The 12,914-nt window shown below is 41.9% G+C and overlaps 1 long non-coding RNA gene across 1 annotated transcript in view; it reads right to left on the minus strand.

Annotated features, from left to right (window-relative positions):
- LOC146396137 (uncharacterized) overlaps nucleotides 1–12,914 on the minus strand; it is a 569,893-nt gene that overhangs the window by 250,673 nt on the left and 306,306 nt on the right. Inside the window, exon 4 of the long non-coding RNA XR_014830104.1 lies at nucleotides 3,133–3,243. This is a non-coding gene — a long non-coding RNA (uncharacterized LOC146396137). The remainder of the gene's footprint in view (nucleotides 1–3,132; nucleotides 3,244–12,914) is intronic.

A 12,914-nucleotide genomic window follows, 5' to 3' on the forward strand; every position in this document is an offset into this window, starting at 1 on the left:
GCTGTGGCTGTGGTATAGGATGACAGCTGCAGCTCTGATTCGAAAACCTGAGAACTTCCATATGCCACAGGTGTGGCCCTAAAAAGCAAAAATAAATAAATATATTTCTCATTATGTAATTATTGTGCAAAGTATGTGCCCTTCAGATTTTCTCGATTCTGGTCCTAAGGGACCTGAAGCCCATCTTCATCTTTCAGGAAACCCAGGATCAGGCCCCTATGAATCAGTCCTGGGATTCAAAGGGTCTTTTGAGTCCACTGTGTGCATCCCTTGTGTAACACCCCTAACAGGAAAGGCAAGGCCCTCTTACCTCCCAATAAGTAGACCCCTATGATCACTGTGCTAAGGGAGGTCTTACTGGACTGAATTGGAATGAGGATAAAGCCAACATGTCAGTCTTCAGCTGTGAACACTGAAACCTGAAAGTGGGGGTGGGAAGGGAGAAATGGAGAGAAGACATAGGAGAGAGGGAGAAACAGAGAGACAGAGGATAAGAGACAGAAGAGAGGACATGGACAGGCAAAGAGGAGAGAGGAGAGAGAGGGAAGAATGCATGTGTGACTGCACTAGCACTCTGGGGGGGGGGGGGGCGTGTATGACAAACAGAGGGAGAAAAAGAGAAAGAGAGAAAAGGAAAGAGAAAGAAAGAGAATGTATGGGTGTCTGTGTGCAAGTGTGCTTGTGTGTGTGTAAAAGGGTGACACAAAAGAGAAAGGGGAGGAAGGGAAAGAGAAAGAGGTTGACACTTGAAAAATCTTTCCTTATGTTGAGGCCACAATAAATCAGACGATAATGAAATTCTGCACAGATTAAATGCCCAACAGAAAACTTGGAAGCAAATGAGAAATTATATCACAAAACCTCAGTGTCATGTAAATCTCACTGAACAGGGGAATCAAAATGTTAGCAACAATTACTTTCTTCTTATAACAAAACTGATTCCGAAAATGGAAAAAAGAAGAATGGAAACACTTCTGCAAGTGATTAAAAGGAGAATGGGGATCATTGGGGGGAAAGCTGGGGGAGAGAGGGAGGGGTGTGCTGGCAGCGATAAATATAGAACCATAATTTAAGAGACAGTAGGAACTGCTTTGTGTGTGTTAATTGGAACTGAATTCTAAAGGATGCAGTTTGTTCACCATGAATGTCGTGACCTGGGGTTCTTGAGGGAATGTGGGCTCCACCCTATCCCCATGGTGAAGGGAAGAAGTGAGAAACCATGTCATTCAATGGATGAAAGAGCTTCCAGTTTATATGGTGGAAGGAACCATTTTTTTTGTTTTGTTTTTGTTTTTCTGTTTCATTCTTTGGATTAAAGAGAGAAACACTGTGGGATTACAGCACGGTCATCTTGTTTGCCAAGGAAAGATATTCAGAGATGCAATGGTTTGAGAATAGCCTCACCCCACGTTAGAGTGACAAGATGGATTCTCTTTTCTGCTCTTGGTCGCCAAAGATCATGGTTAATCAAATGAGCATTTGGCCCAAGGGAAATGGAGATATTGAGAACTGGCTTTGGGAAGAGGATTCCTCCTGCTTATCTGGGGCAGTTCCTCTTCCTCTGGGGACCTGGCGTTGGCAGCGACAACAGTTCCTGGCTCTGTGTCTCAGAGCAGAAAAGGATGGGTCATCCTGGTGCTGCTGAATGTCAGAGTGGAGGTCTGTTATGCATTTGGACTGAAACTCTTGTCTTCTATGAGCAAAATGGTAAAGGATAATCCTTTAATAAATTTCTGCCAAGCAACTTTCACTTGGTCACTGTTTTTTCAATTCATCCCCTACTTCGATCCCTTCACACACATCTTGCAAGATAATTAGAGCATTTTAGAGCTTAGACCACAAAGGTTAGCTGGGACTATGATACCCAAGTAACAGCTGTACCCCAGATGCAAGGGAGGTTTGTGGAGAGCACAGTATAAACCTGGTAAACACCCAGGCTCCCAGCCATCCCAGACCTACTTAATCAGAGTCTCTGGAGGCAGTAGTGCCAGGAAATCTGCATTTGTAACAAGCTTCCATATAAGTTTCATGTAGCCAGCCCAGCCTCCAGTTCCCAGACAAGCATTTGGGAGCCACTGAACACCAAAACCCTTATTATAACAATGTAAATTGAGACTCACAGAGAAAGGTCACAGCCAAAGGCCAAATGAAACTGGGACTAGAGCACAAGTATGTTACTTCTCAGTCCAGAAACTTGACGCTGTACCTGCAAGCTCCTTAAAAGCACAAGTAAGACCTAAATCCTGTTCACCACCCCAGTCAGGCCTAAGCCTACCTCTAGGAATGCCACTTTTGTAATGACAGTAATGACGGGGATGATATGATTGCAGCAGCCATGACAGCTAATATGGACCTAGCATTTGCTATGTGTTTAACACTGAAGAATAATTTATTTAATCCTCAAAACAATCTCATGAGGCAGGCACTATAATTGTCCCATTTTACAGCTTGGACAATTGAGAAAGGTCCAGGAAGTTTTGTAATGTCACACAGCTAGAAGGAGGCAGGACTGGAACTCTAGCCTGGGACTGGCAGAATGCAGGAAAGGCAGACTTCCTCAACACATTCTCGTGTGCATTTTAGCACTTCACCTTTGGGTCACACAATACCTTCCCACTGTAAATTACCTCTCTTTACCTCAGTGCCTCCCCTTATTATCCTTCCTACCTGCTTATAGATACCACGGAGGATGACAGCACTTTTCTGGAATGAAGGAAAAGTACTCAACAGGAACCCTCTGCCAGGAGAACCAATTAGGAGTGGGCCTGCAGGCCAGGCATACAGCCAATTATTGTCATGCCTTGCTTCCCCCTCCCCCCAGTTCCAACAAAATTGAAAACAGGGCTCAGATGAGGATCAAAGTTAGCCTTACCTTGTTCCCCTGCCCCCAAATAAAGGGGGATTTACTGTGTTGGAGGACATGACTCAAATCTTCTTTGGTTCAAAAAGTTCTATAGGAAACTTCTTTTCCACCACCATCCCCACCCCCCACAATCAGATACAAGGATATATCTTGGGGAAAGTAGAGAAGGCAAAGAAAATTCTGAGCTAGTTACTCTGAGAGAAGAGTCACCAAAAGCAGTGACCTTGGACATGATCTCACCAATCAGATGAGTCATTCTTCCTCCTTACTTGTTGGAAGTGAAGAGGGGGCAGGCAGTAGGTGAGGGCCATGGAGGGGGAGCCAGAAGTGTTGCTCCAATTCTATTTCCTCCAGGAGATGGAGCAGAAATCTCTTCTCCCCTACGGAAGTAAAAGGGGTCAAATAATGAGAGCTGCCTACTAATCCAGGCCTCAATTCTGATATACTCCAGGACTGTCTATGCAATAATTATCCTATAAGTCCAGGGGGTCTTTGAACTCTATCTTCCTAGTGGAGCTGATTTTCTTTGAGTCATTCACTCTCTTCATTCCCTTCTTGTGACCAAGGAAACCTTGAATCATAGATACAATAAACCCAGGCGTATGACCTTGGTATACAAGCAATGCCTTTGAGCATATATAGATCAGTTAATTTGATACTGTTCCATGCCTTCTGATCAAAATGGAGAGTTTAGCACAAAGCACCAGTGTAATATAACAAGACCTTATCTTGCTTTCCTCACTTTCTCAAAATAAGAACAAATACCCTTGCATGGAAAGGGAAGTAAGATAGGGAGATGATCAAAGTATCTTAGGGAACATTGAAAATCTCATCACCACCTCTTGAGACCTGAGCTCAGTCCATGGAAGATGCCACTTAGCTCTAAGGATGCCACATCTGCCTTCCCTGCAGCATCTCCAGCAGGAAGCTCTTAACTTATGATCCGCCTCCACAGCCCCCTGGGGAAGCTGGACCATAAGCATTTGGTATCATTTCATATTTCATAAATGGCTTAACTCATACTCATGAGGTCAACTGGAAGAACTAGTGGATTTAATTATGCTGGAAAGCAAGGCAGCCAGAAATATCTCACAAGGAACAAGAGAGAGGCAGCCGGGAGAGTGCAAGCAAGCAAAAGGGAGATTCAATGAGATGTGAGTCATGCTACTCAGAATGAGGGGCTAAAACCATGCAGCACCCCAGGGAAACCAAACAACAGTTCTTGAGCCAAACAGAACCCAAAGGAGATTCTGGTCCCAATTGATCCCCAGGAAGGCTTTAGGAGCTAGTTAGCTTTATACCACATGGGTGAATGCAAAGTAAGCTATGTAATATGGCACATAGTCCTGTGCCCTGACCCTAAGAAAAGTTGTGGAAAGCTGCAAAAGGGATCAATAGACTTGACATCTTTCTTCTATGTTATTTGTTCTGATTTCTTAATCTCCAGTATGAGGCTGGAGGATTCCACACAAAGTTGACTCAAGAAAGATTTTGATGGAACAAAGAACAAGAATCCATGTGAAACCATGGAGGAGCAATAGTGATAAAAAAAATCACAGGGATGAAATGAATGAGGACGTGATGAGCTTAAATTCCCTATGAAGACATAAATTCATGGAACAATGGAAGGAGCACAATGACTCAACCAACACTGGCCAGTCAGACAGGTCAGGATTTGGTTTTTATTAACTGTTGTGGCAAAGACCACTCATTGTTCTTCAATATCTTTTCTCACTTTCTTAATAATCTTCTTAATAAGATTTTTAGCTGAGCAGATTGCTACTCATAACATAAATTAGCTTCCCAAACTCTTTTGCAACCTGTGGCCAAGGGACATTGGTCTTTCTGGTGGGACATAAACTCATATGTCACGTAGCAGCCCCTGGGAATTTCCCTTAGGAGACAGGGGTGCCCTGGTAGCCCCTTCTTTACCATCCCTGTCTTCATGTGCTGCCTTAAGTGCAGATGGCACCATCCTGGCCATGATGACAAGGGCCACATCCCAAGGAGAGTGGAGTTATGAGCTCAATGGAGCCTTGGTCCTCAAGAATGTTATGGAGCAGAATTGTCACACTGGTCCTAGAAGGCTTACCCTCAAGCCTTGTGTTTATTCTTCAAGCCAGACAGCCTATCCCCTAGAAGAGGTGACTATATATTTAGGACAGCTTTATTTACAAGTGGTTAAAAACCTAAAATAACTGTCATGTGAATGGTCTATTTCTTTCTCATGTATACCAAAGTCCATCTTCTGTATTTGAGATCCTTTACTTCTTTCTCTAGAAGTAAAGATCATTACCATGTAAGATAATAAACCGTCTTTTCTCAGAAGTAAATTATCCTAATTCAACCAATCCTCTTCAATTGTGGGCTTCCTTTCACCCTTGTGTCTCTGCATTGTCTCCTCGATGTTTTCCCTCCCACTCCTTCCCATATCCTTTTTGAGTTTAGGAGGGTAGAAGATTCCAGGCAGAGGCTAAAAGTGCCTCAAGTCAAAGCAAATCTCCAGGAAATCTATAGAACCAGCCAGATAACTTGAATGTGGGGCCAGCAAGCCAGCAGAGAGACAGGTTGGCTTAAAACCAGCTCAATACCCAACTCCCTGGACATGACCTTAAATTCAGGGCAGCCCCCAGGAGAGTGAGAGAACAAGAGGGAGGGGGAAAATGGGCTCCCGCTTTTATCCCACAAGCCTGAGCAGCCCTACAGGCCCAAGGCCAAGATTCACACCACCCCCAAGCTGCCTCCCAGCCCTATGAATTGGGATCCCTGAACCCCCGAACTTTTTCATTACCCAACTCAAAGACCTCTGAGGCAAATAAAGTCCTCCACGTAGGGTGAATTTATTGAAGCGAAAAATAATAAACTTTCATGAGCGTGTTTCAATTTTCACTCGTGTTTATGGCCAAAGGTGTTTTTTATTTTAATAATCGCTGCTGGAACAAGGGCAGACCACATGCTGCTAAGTTGTTAAAGAGAAGGGGAGGGAGGGGAGAGAGAGTCAGTGAGTGTGAGCGTCCTTGCTCAGCTGTAAATTTCCCAACAGCTCAGCTCTAATCCTCCCAGTTTTGAATCCCACCCTTAAAACAGTAATGATAGAAAAAGGGATAAAATATTATCTGGAGCATGCTCTGTTGACAGTTTGCCCTGGCCTCATTTTAGTCATGACAAGCAATTGTAGTGTGTGTGTGTATGTGTGTGTGTGTGTGTGTGTGTGTAGGCACGTGTGTTTTCAGAGAGAAACATTGGTACCATTTCATAATGGAGAGTGTGTAAAAGGGAAGGAATTTAGAGGAACCGGGCTCCTTCCAATTGAATATCAACTTGACCACTGTTTTCAGCTCACTCTTTTTTCATCTGGCAAAGTTTCTGTTTGCTTTTAAATGTCAGAAAAGGTTAAGAAGGCTTTGAAATCCACAAGAGATTTCCTAGACTTCTGGGGAGGATGCCCACCCTGTAATAGCAGAAATTGATTATCCCTTCCCACCTTTGAAATTGCTTTTGAGAAAGAACATCTCTGAGGAATGGAATGAAAGACAAAAGGATTAAAGTAAATGTTTGTTTGTGGGTCTGAGTATTTTGCTGCAGAATGAGTGAACCTAGAAATATTCAGATGTTATATTTCATTCTGTCTTTGTCATCTGCCCTGACTCACATTTTCCCAAATAATGTAGATTCAAGAAAAAAATTTCGTGACTAGGAGAGCATTAATACACTCTTTTCTTAGCCCTAACTCTGAAGACTGCTGTAGTTAAAAGGGACTTTGGGCCCCAAGTGACCACAGAACCCTCTCTAAGTCTAGAAAGGGTTCCATTTATCGTCATAGCTGTGTGATAAAGACAAGTGAACTGACCAAGTGGCCACCAACTCTGCAAATCTCAGTAGGCTTTCCTATGCAATGTATGTCAGCTTATAGACCACCACTATGGTACACAGGAAAAAGACCCATTGGAGGGGATAATAACTAAATTGATAGTTTGAGGTGCTATCTGATGTGTTTCACTAAATCCCTTCCAAGAATCCTGCACGTTCCCTAAGGCAAAGGCAGAGTTTAGGGGCTCACAGAGGACAAAGGCCCATCCAGACCTCAGGCCATCTCTATACACGGGTGTCTACAGATATATGCTTTGAGCACTTGGTCAATAGTGGCGGTCAATCCAAGAAGACTTGCTGACATAGGTCCCATTCTGCTGTCTCTGTGCCATGCCAAGGCTTGGAAAATTCAGTAAGACACCTTCTGCTAAGATTTACAGTGTAGACTTTCCTAACCTGAGGTTCTGTATCTAAAGCAAGGCTTCTCTTTCCTGTACCATCAAAGGTAAAATTTCATCACTTTCCCTTCCATTTTCTTCTCTACTTTTACTTGGGGAAGTTATTTTCTAGTGATGGTTCTCCCATGTTTTTTCTTTCTTTTTTTTTTTTTTTTTTTTTTTTGGCATCTGTGGGATATGAAAGTTCCTGGACTAGGACTTGAATCAGAGCTTTAGCTAGCTGCAGTTGCTAGCCACACCATAGCCACAGCAAAATGGGATCTCATCCAAATCTACAACCTATACCACAGCTCACAGCAATGCCAGATTCTTCACCCACTGAGCAAGGCCAGGGATCCAACCCACATGCTCATGGATACCAGTTGGGTTTGTTTCTGCTGCACCACAATGGGACCTCCTCCCAGGTATTTTTTACTATACTTTGAGTCCTCTCCTTTTCCCTAAGGCTGTGGGCTTTGTAACTGTGTATGATAATGGATGATAACTAGACTTACCATGGTGATCATTTCTCATGTATGCAAATATAAAATCAGATGTGTATATCTGAAACTAATATAATGCTACATGTCAATTATACCTCAATTATTTAAAAAAAAAAGCAAAAACCAAAAGCTAGAGCTAAAGATAGCTTTTTTCTATTCTCTAGCACCACCTTGGCTTGACCTTGCCCCAAGAGCATTCCCCTAGGTAGAAAAGTGTGTGTGTGTGTGCGCACATGCGTACACATAAGTGCTGTGGGATGGATGGAATAAGCTATTGGAGGGAAAATGTTGGCTAATATCTTGAAACTCTCTTACTATGTTTATATATGTACCCCAAAAGGTGATAAACTCTCAACACTCAGCATGAAGAGATTGATGAGTAAGTTATCATTTTCTGCTCTTCAAAAACAATTAGATAAACTGAGTGGTATAGATGCTTTATTTCTCTGAAATTTCTGCTGCTGAGTTATGACACATCCATGTGTTCAGTAAACTGCAGCAGAACTAGAGTTGGAAGGACCCTTGACTTTCTCATGCAAGCCCCCAAGAGGGCACTGAAGAAACATGACCTGAAGTAACCTTAGGAGCACTGCCCACAGGACTTCCACGCTCTCCATCCTGGAGGTCAGGCCACATCATTGTCCCAGGAGTAGGTGGTGGAGTGCACGGGCTGGGTGGTCAACATCAAGAGCAGTGGGAGGAGGGTGTGGTGGTGCTGTGACACTAAGGAGTCACCAGTTTTCCAAATACCAAGTTTCGCCCCAAAGCAATAGAGCTAATCTCGCAACTTGGCATCTGGAAAGGGAAAGGCACGAGTTAGAGTAGCCTCACAAAGCCTCGAGGTGCCAATTTCCACCTCATCCCTCAGTCATCATCCTCCAGGCCTCCGCTCATTCAGGCCAACCACTCCTGCCAGCCCCAGACCTCCTCCCACCCCCTTAGTTCCAGCACAATCCAAGACTCCCACTAGAACATGCTGGACAACAGGCCAGAGCTGTGGGGTGAAGGCTGCAGCCATGTACCATGTCATTTGTATCTATGAGCAAAGTGAGCCTTTGGAAAGTACTGAGTTCCCTTAAGTCGAAATGTCTCTAGCTCTAGTCTCCTATTTCTACAGTCCTTTCCCTCCTCTCTTTCCTGGCCTCCCTTCTTCCCTGCAAGGTCACAACATTCCTGGATAGCGGTTGGAAAGAAGAAGTTGAACTTGAAGTCTAAAGACTTGCGCTAGAACCCAGGCCCTCCCAATAGCTGGATGATTCTGGGAAGCTCTGTGTTTGGCGCATGGGAGACCTGCAATAAACTCCTACTCTTCTGAATCCAGCTAGGATCCCAAAAAACTCTGTTACCTGTAATTTGCACGTAAAGCCCTTATTTGCTCTAGAGCATGGATCACAACGTTTTTTTATAAAACCAAGAAATTTCATAAATCATTATTTTATGATCTACTGAGAGAATACCTCAAACCCAAAGCTCTATCAATTCAGCACTCTTCTGAATATGAATTATAGTTGTTAATCACAACAGCATCTGATGGATTAAAAATTCTAGGGCACATCCATTCAGACTATGACAATTTTTTTTTGTTTAAAATGCAGATGCCTAGAATTCCTGCCATGGCGCAGTGGATTAGGAATTCAATTGCAGCAGCTCAGGTTACTGAGGAAGTATGGGTATAATCCACAGCCTGGCACAGTGAGTTAAAGCATCTGGCATTGCTGTAACTGCAGTATAGGTAGCAGCTATAGAATCTGTAGCTCAGATTCAGTCCCTAGCCTGGAAACTTCCATATGCCCTGCATGCAGCTGTAAATTTTTTTAAAAAAATATAGATTCCCAAAAATCTACTTCAGTGGTTTTGGAAGTAGAGACCTAGAATATGAGTTTAACCCCCAGTATGTTTTTCTTTTTAAAATAAATTTTATTGGAGTGTAGTCAACTTACAAAGTTATGTTAGTTTTAGGAGTACAGCAAAGTAAAAACATACATATACATATATCCATTCCTTTTCAGATGTTTTACCCATATAGGTTACTACAAAGTATTGATTAAGTTACCCTGTGTTCTACAGTAGGTCCTTGTTTGTTATCTATTTTATGTATAGTAGTGAGTATATACCAATCCCAGCCCCATAATTTATCCCTGCCCCACACATTTCCCTTTTGGTAAACATGAGTTTCATTTCAAAATCTTTGAGTCTGTTTCTATTTTGCAATTCCTATTGTATCATCATTCTTTAGTAGATTCCATGTATTAATAATATCATATGTTAAAATTTGTTTTTCTCAAGGAAATCATGGACTTGGAGAATAGACTCATGGTTGCCAAGGGAGAGTGGGGGGAGTGGGGTGGATTGGGAGCTTGGGGTGAATGGATACAAACTATTGCCTTTGGGATGGATTAGCAATGAGATCCTGCTGTGTGGCACTGGGAACTATGTCTAGTCATTTATGATGGAGCCTGATAATGTGAGGAAATAGAATGTGTACAGGTATGTGTAACTGGGTCACCATGCTGTACAGTAGGAAAAAAACTGTACTGGAGAAATAATAAAAAAATAAAATTTAAAAATATGTAAAAAATAAAAATAAAAAAATAAATAGTGGTGATATCAAAAAAAATTTGTTTTTCTCTGTCTGACTTATTTATTTAGTACAATATTTTCTGGCCATCCCTCCATGTTGCTGCAAATGGCATTATTTCATTCGTTTTTTATAGCTGAGTAATATTCCATTGTATATATGTACCACATCTTTATCCAATCCTCTCTGGATCAATATTAAGTTTCTTCCATGTCTTGCCTATTGTAAATAGTGCTACACATTGGGATACACATTTTTTTAATTTGTTAAAGTTTTATTGAAGCATAGTTGATTTACAATATTGTGATAATTTCTGCTGTATGACAAAAGGATTCAGTTATACATATACCCAGAGTGTTTTTTAAATTAGTGGCTGCTTCCTGACCTCTTTGGAGAAATACTCTCCCAGAGAGGTTTACAGGTCAATTACCTCTTCATAATTTAACTGAATAGTATTGTTTTTCAACTTTGTATTAGCCTTGCTCATCATCTATCCTTAACGTTTTCTGATGTATATGAAGATAACCATGGGAAATGCTGATGCCTGAGTCATCAGTTTGGGGAGGTGCTAAAAGATGAAATTTAGTGCCTTGGGAGTGTCCAGAAAAGCACATGATTTCCAATTGTCTTCATTTATCACAATCAAGACTCAATGCCTGTGATTCTGATTTCTAACCCTGCAAAGAGAATTTGAAGGAGGTTTGTGTTACTTCTCATTGGCTGTATATCAATTTTACAGACTCAGTGTTGGCCAGAGTTCTTCCCTTAAATGTGTGTCTTCCAAATCATACAATCCAGAGATCCATAATTGGACAGCTTGTGTAGTACTAGAAGTTTAGCTTTCTTTCTACAATAAACCTGGGGATGACCAAGGCGGCACTGTGCTTGGTCTGGGCATGGCATTTGGCTCATCCATCCAGGAGTTCATAGAGAATGTGGATGTTTTAAGAATCCATTTTGTCTAAAAGGAAAGAGGTTTTCCACTTTCAATAATGCCATGGAATTTCCGACCTGATTATTAAGAGCTCTGATGAGTCAAATTTAGGCTGGGTTTCTGGCTCCTCATGACTCCCACATTCTTTGAGTTTGGGATTCCTCTAGAATTCATCAAATCTACTTCCCACACTGACTCCAATTCCTCTATTATATTGGAGATCTGAGGAGCACAGCAAGAATCTGCTTCCTTAGCCCAAGTTTCCATTTAACTCAGAAAACAGAGCTCTTAATTTATATTTCCCTTGACAAACAATGGTTTAACTTACAGAAGAAAGGCGTCTCAGGAACTTGGACAAACTTAAGAGAAGAACTAAATTAGAGGTTAGATAAAACTCAGCCTTCCCACTTCAGCCAGGTTCTGCCATCTCCAGTTACTATAAACAATTGTGATTTTGAAAGTGTTGAAAAAAAAATACATTGACAACCTGCCCCAAAGGAGAAAGGGATTACAAGACCATTTCAAGCCTCTGTGATGCTCAGCAGTGATACATTATACAGGACAACCTGAGCCCTAGACAAGCAAGGACACCTTGCTGCTATCCCACTGAGCCCTTGGAATGGGGAGTAAAACATTGCAACATTTGTTACTTATCTGGTAAATCCTATTATGAAATGTACAGTGAATTCATACAATAGTAGGCAACGTCTTTTGGAACTCTCTCTCTCTTTTTCTCTCTCTATATATGGATATATATATACATATATACATATGTGTGTGTGTATATATATATATATATATATATATATATATATATATATATATATATATATATATATAATTGCCTCTCTCCACCATACACTCTGCAAGTATTTGGAGGGTGCCTATCTTCTGCTAGGAATTCCATGGGCAAAAAAATGAAGATAAGGGCCAGAGAAGACGTGTAATATAAGATCCATCCAGCAATAGAAACCCAAGAGCATCCTTCTGTGTTTCCTATGTTTCCTACGAAATAATAAATAACTATTTCTTTTATTTCCAACATGCAAACCATAGAGGGGCCTTGATAAGCCTTGACTTGGTTTCAGTGGCTGACGTACAGCTCTATGATGGTCTCTTTGTTTCTGCAAAACTGTAGTTACCATCATCTATGCAGATTTTCCAACTTGAGGAAATTTGCTACCACCCTGGAAGAGCCCTGGACAGAAAACTTCAAGGACTATTAAAGGCAAACTAGGCAAATGTGGGAGTGTGATTTTCTCACCTGTGACTTTGATCAAATCTATCCCCCCACCCTGGGTCTTTAGTTCCCCAACTTGATGGATAAAAGTCAGACTAGATCCCCAAGGCCTCTTCCCAGCCCTCACAGCTCCCTTCTCTACCCAGGGGTAAGACCCTGAGTTCTCCTTCCTTCTTGGCTGCCCCACCCAGGCCCCCATACTCTTGGAATTTCAGCTTCCATCCAGCCAGTTGAAGAAAGGAAGGGAAAAGGAAAGTATGGACTGCTTGGAGGCCTCTAGCTTACCTCTTAAGCCCAACATTCCATTTTTTATAAACTAATGGTCTTGGAAAGGGTCTTGGAAAGACCTATTCATAGACTAGCATGGGAGCCATAGTCTAGAACCATTAGGAGAGAAAGAAGGAGAAAAGGAAGACTGGTAGGAATTACAGCAAAAGGAAAATTAGACCAAAAAGGCTGCTGTTTAGGATATGCATGGAGAAAAAGAACTGAGATGATCAGAGATAGCAAGTATGCATCTAGCAGGCTGGAAGACATGGCTAAATGATT

Source organism: Sus scrofa, chromosome 15, assembly GCF_054392235.1.
Source record: "Sus scrofa isolate SSC_HxYL_T2T_F1_AM1 chromosome 15, Sscrofa_HxYL_maternal_Yorkshire_Landrace_v2.0, whole genome shotgun sequence".
Lineage (NCBI taxonomy): Eukaryota > Metazoa > Chordata > Mammalia > Artiodactyla > Suidae > Sus > Sus scrofa.